Consider the following 5,263-nt stretch of genomic DNA (forward strand, 5'->3'; position numbering starts at 1 on the left):
TGTCGAACCTAAAATTTCTTCATCTTTAATCAAAGAAACATGCTATTATTTTGTTTTTTCAGGAAAAAAATGTAGTAGGGTTTAAAGCATTCAAAAATGGTCAATTTACGTTTTTTTAGCGATGTTGACGATTGGCTAGGTCTAAAAAAGTTTTTTTTTATTAAAATAATAGCATTTTTCTTTGACTCAAGGTGAAGAAGTTTCAGGATCGACATATAAGAATTTTTTAACAAGTTAGTTGAATTTTTAACTAAATAATCAAATTTCTTTAAAAGCAGTACCATTTCTAACCAAATACGTAGTTGAATTTTTAATCAAATGGTAAAATTTAAAAAAAGATTAAATTTGAACAAAAAACAGATGATTTTTCAACTAAAATATAAATTTTTAAATAAAAAGATTAATTTTTTTACCAAAAAAGACGAACTTTCAACAAAAAGAAAATGAATTTTAACCAAGAGCCAAGTTTTTGACCAAACAGTTTAATTTTTAACAAAAAATATGACAATTCTACAAAAAAAAGGAATTTTTACTCATAAAAGATGATTTTTCAATTAACAAGGGGGGATTTTCATCAAAATAATTGAATTTTCGACCGAAGAAGATGCTTTTTTAAAAAAATTAGTTCATATTTCAAACAAAATGAATTAAAACCCCAAAAAGTTCTATTTTTAACCAAAAAATACATTTTTAAGTAAATAGATGAATTTTCAATAATACAGTTGAATTTTCGACAAAAAATGATGATTTTTTAAGAAGATAGTTAAATTTTTAAGAAAATAATTAAATAATTAATAAAAATAGTTCCACTTCTAACCAAATAGTAGTTTTAATTTTCGAACAAAATAGATTAGTATTTTTAAGCAAAAATATGCATTCTTAAGCCAAAAAGACTAATGCTCAACAGTACAGTTTAATTTTTGATCAAAAAGATACATTTTCACTAAAAAAATACCAATTTTCAATCAAGAGGGATGACTTATCTATCTAAAAGGACGAAACTAAAAAAAAACCAGTTGATTTCGCGAGCAAAGAAAAAGGTTTTTCAACAAATTAGTTCAATTATGAAATAGAATATATGATTTTTTTTAACAAGCAAGTTGAATTTTTCACAAAATAATCAAATTTTCAACAACATAGTGGCATTTCTAACTAAATAGTTGACTTTGGATGAAATGGTGCAATTTCAGAAAGAAATGATTGAATTTTAACCAAAAACAGTTTCATTTTCAATGGAAAAATAAAATTTTTAACAAAATAAATTATATTAAAAAAAAGATGACTTTTCAAGGAAGTAGTTTTAATTTTCGAACAAAATATATTTTCATTTTCATGCAAACAGATGAATTTTTTATCCAAAAAGAAAAATGTTCAAGATTATTCAACAAAATTAGTTCAATTATTAAACAGAATATATGATTTGTTTAACAAACAAGTTAAATTTCTCACAAAATAATCAAATTTTCAACAAAAGAGTTTCATTTATAACACAACAGTTTATGTTTTAAGGAAATGGCCCAATTTCAGAAAGAAAGGATTAAATCTTAACAAAAAACAGTTGCATTTTCAATGAAAAAGTTTAATTTTTAACAAAATCAATTAATTTTCATACATAAAAAAACTTTGAGCAAAAACAGTCAAAATTTTCAACTAAATAGTTGACTTTTTCAGAAGAAAGTTGAATTTGTAATCAAACATTTTATTTTCAACCAACAAAGTTAAAATTGTGTCTTAAAATATCCCACTTCTACCAAAAACGGTGAATTTTCAACAAAACAGTTGAATTTTCGACCAAAAAAGTTAATTTTTTTACCAAATAGTTAAGTTTTTATCAAATAATTAAATAGTTACCAAAATAGTTGCATTTCTAGCCAGAAAATTCAAATGTAAACAAAATGGTCGAATTTTTGAACAAATAAGATTAAACTTCAACCAAAAACAGTGGAATTTTCAATCGAACAGTTAAAATTTTTAAGCCAAAAAGATGCATTTTTAAAGGACAATTGAATTTTTAACAAAACAGTGTATGTACAAGCAACAAAGATGAATTTTCAACCAAAAATATAACTTCTACAAAAAAAAAGATGAAACTTTTAATAAAAAAAGACGAACTTTCTATCCAAAAAGACAAATTTTCAACAAAACAGTTAAATATACGAAAAAGATGATTTTTCAAGAAAGTAGTTTAAATTTTCGATCAAAATAGATTAGTATTTTCAAGCAAAAAATGAATTTTTGAGCCCAAAAGACAAATGTTCAACAATAAAGTTTAATTTTTGATCAAAAAACATAAATTTTCAATAAAAAAATACCAATTTTCAATCAAGAGGGATGAATCTTCTATCTGAAACTAAAAGGACGAAATTCAAACAAAAATAGTTGCATTTTTCACCCCCCAAAAAAAAAGATTATTCAACAAAATTAGTTCAATCATGAGAAAGAATATTTGATTTTTTTAACAAACAAGTTGAATTCTTCACAAAATACTGAATTTTTCAACAAAATAGTTGATTTAAATTTGGAATTTAAGTAAAGTTTATTTAATTTTTAAAATGGCCCCACCCCGCCCGTTGACGTGGTCGAGGACGCGGTTGCCACAGAAACGGTGAAAATTTGTAGAGGGCAGCACCTCGATATGTTCGACAATGTAGTTATATATATATTTAAAAATTTGTCATTAGGACAACTGCAGGATTTCGCCGGGGGCGCGTGCAAATCTGGAAAATTGCACCCGCTCCCACCGAAATCGCGGTAAAATTTTAGCCACAACCACGCCTTACGACCATGAGATAGGTGGTTACAGTCTGTAACGGAATCAATACGACGATTCAGCAAAAGACTCGTGCACCCTAAGAACACGGTGCGACCCAAGGACTACCGCCTTCTGCATTTTTCCCGCAAGTGTTTTAACATATTGTTGACACGCAGGGATGCTTTTTAGGCCATTAGCAAGTGAAAGCTTGCCACCTCCAAGAGCGCCGATGTTAAGGACGATTAGTTTAACAGAATATTCCGGGTACAATCGTTGCAACACCCTTATAAAGTCGCGATACCTCTCTTTCTTTTCATTCTCCTTGGCTATGATGTTTTTGTCAGCTAGTGCCGAAAATTCAATAAAGTGCGTGGTTCGCTTCTCGAAGTCAGGAAGAACCATTTCTGGCCTCGAGTGAGCAACAGAAACAATTGCCGAGAATATAAAGTTCCAGTATATGAGCCGCGTAGTATATGAGCCAGTATATGAGCCGTATCGTTCCCGCGTGAGATAGACAACTAGATATTATGTGAGCTAAATGATCGGGGTGTGCATGGCACGCCCTGCAGCTATTATTAGGAATGTCTTAGCTCAAAATGTGGCGACGGTATGTTAAGGTGGAAATGACACCGTCTTGGCATGCCAAAATAAAACCCTCCGTACCAGACTTCAATCCGAGCGATTTAAGGAAAGCAAACGTTAGCTCACAAGACAATGACTGATCCTTCACATTTCTGTGGAAGACACCGTGCATCCTCTCTTGTGCTTTCTTAATCCGGGTTTTCAGGAGTGAGTATTCGAGATGGAAAAGATTTGATGCATTTTGCTCACCCCTAATACTGAAGTAAAGTCCGAGTGTTTCAGCAGCCTCGTCCGCTGCTTTGTACAGAAATGCTCCTTTGCCCAGTTCTTCGTGATTCCTAACCATTTTAAGAAGAGGTCCTCTTCCATTTGCGACTCTATGTGCTGTACCCAGAATAATCCTGTTGTGAAGACATTCAAGACTCAATATTCCGCGACCACATTGAAGGCGTGAGATGTACAGTCGCGGAATAGAAGACTTAAGATACATTCTTTTGTTCATGTGCATAACCTTTCTTGTCCCGATATCAAGGGATCTGAGCTCGTTCTTCGTCTATGGAACTACTCCAAATGAATAGAGTACTACCGAGACGGCAAGCATGTTCGTTGCAGATACTTTGCTCCTCGCCGACAGTTTAGAAGACCGAATCTGCCGGATGAGACGTTTGTATCTGCTTAGGAGAGTATCCTTTGTAGAAATCACATCCTGAATGCTTTTTTGTGGCACACCCAGGTATGTATAAGTCTCTCCAGCGCAAAGGTGTCGTATAGCGCTTCTATCAACGAGCTCAGGATCTTCAGGGATGTCATTAAGTTTTCCTCGCTTCAAATAAACCTTAGCGCATTTGTCTAACCAAAATTCCATTCCAATTTCCTCAGTATATAGTTCGACAATCCCTAGAGCTAGATGTAGTTGCTTTTCGTTTTTAGCATTGATCTTAAGATCGTCCATGTAAAATACATGAGTGACCTTGTACTTTCGATCTGCAGGTTTGCCGCACAAGTATCCGTCGGAATGGCGAAGTGCTAGAGATAGTAGCAATAATTTAAAGCAAAAGAGGAGAGGGCTCATGGTGTCGCCCTAAAAGCCACCTCTCTGAAAGGTGACCTTGTTAGTTGTCACACAATTTTTTCCAAAGGAGATAGTAAATCTGGTTTTCCAAAGCGGCATCATCTCTCTATGCACCTCACGATTTGCGGATTAACCTTGAAGCTTTCCAAAAGGCAGATAAGAAGTCTATCGGAGGTCGAATCAAAAGCTTTCCGATGATCAATCTCTGTTGCCGGCTTGTTCTAGCTGTGGTAGAGTAGGCGTTCCGCTTACATAGCCCCTTTTGCGGAGTAGTTCAGCATGGTTTCGCAGACGGCGCTGCGAAAAGTGCGATAGCTCCGTGTGTGTCTCGCACCACAGAGCATGGAGCCGTGCCATGTAACCCCGTTCAGAGGCCACACTCGCATCGTAGCACTCTAGCAAGTCGTGATTCAGCGGCTCTGTCCACCTCAAGGTCGCGAGATCCCGCCGATCCATCGTATTGAAACCATTTTCATTGGCTGCCCCAGCTCTAGAATGGTCGGCATTATTGGCCGACCCATTGTCAGGAGCCCTGCGCAATCTGTTCTTTTGAACCGCAATTACTATACCTATGTTTGGTGTTGTCATTGTTGTTCCCACGAGAAGCTAGGGAAAGGGGTTCTTCCACCCTTGTAGAGCCCCGCATGCAAGGATAAGGCTGCGTACTCTGAGAGGTCGCGCGGTATCCCAGAGTCACCGTTCTAGACACATCACCCATGTGCCATTCAGCTTTCGGCACGGTTTTCACACCTTCGCTTAGGGGTTGATTTCTTCGGGACTACCCTTGGACAATTGTCCGCGACTGCCTATTTATTTTTGTAACCATATTCAGCAGAAACCCTTGGTACAGGGACCCT

This window comes from Belonocnema kinseyi, chromosome 5 (genome assembly GCF_010883055.1).
Source record: "Belonocnema kinseyi isolate 2016_QV_RU_SX_M_011 chromosome 5, B_treatae_v1, whole genome shotgun sequence".
NCBI classification, from domain to species: domain Eukaryota; kingdom Metazoa; phylum Arthropoda; class Insecta; order Hymenoptera; family Cynipidae; genus Belonocnema; species Belonocnema kinseyi.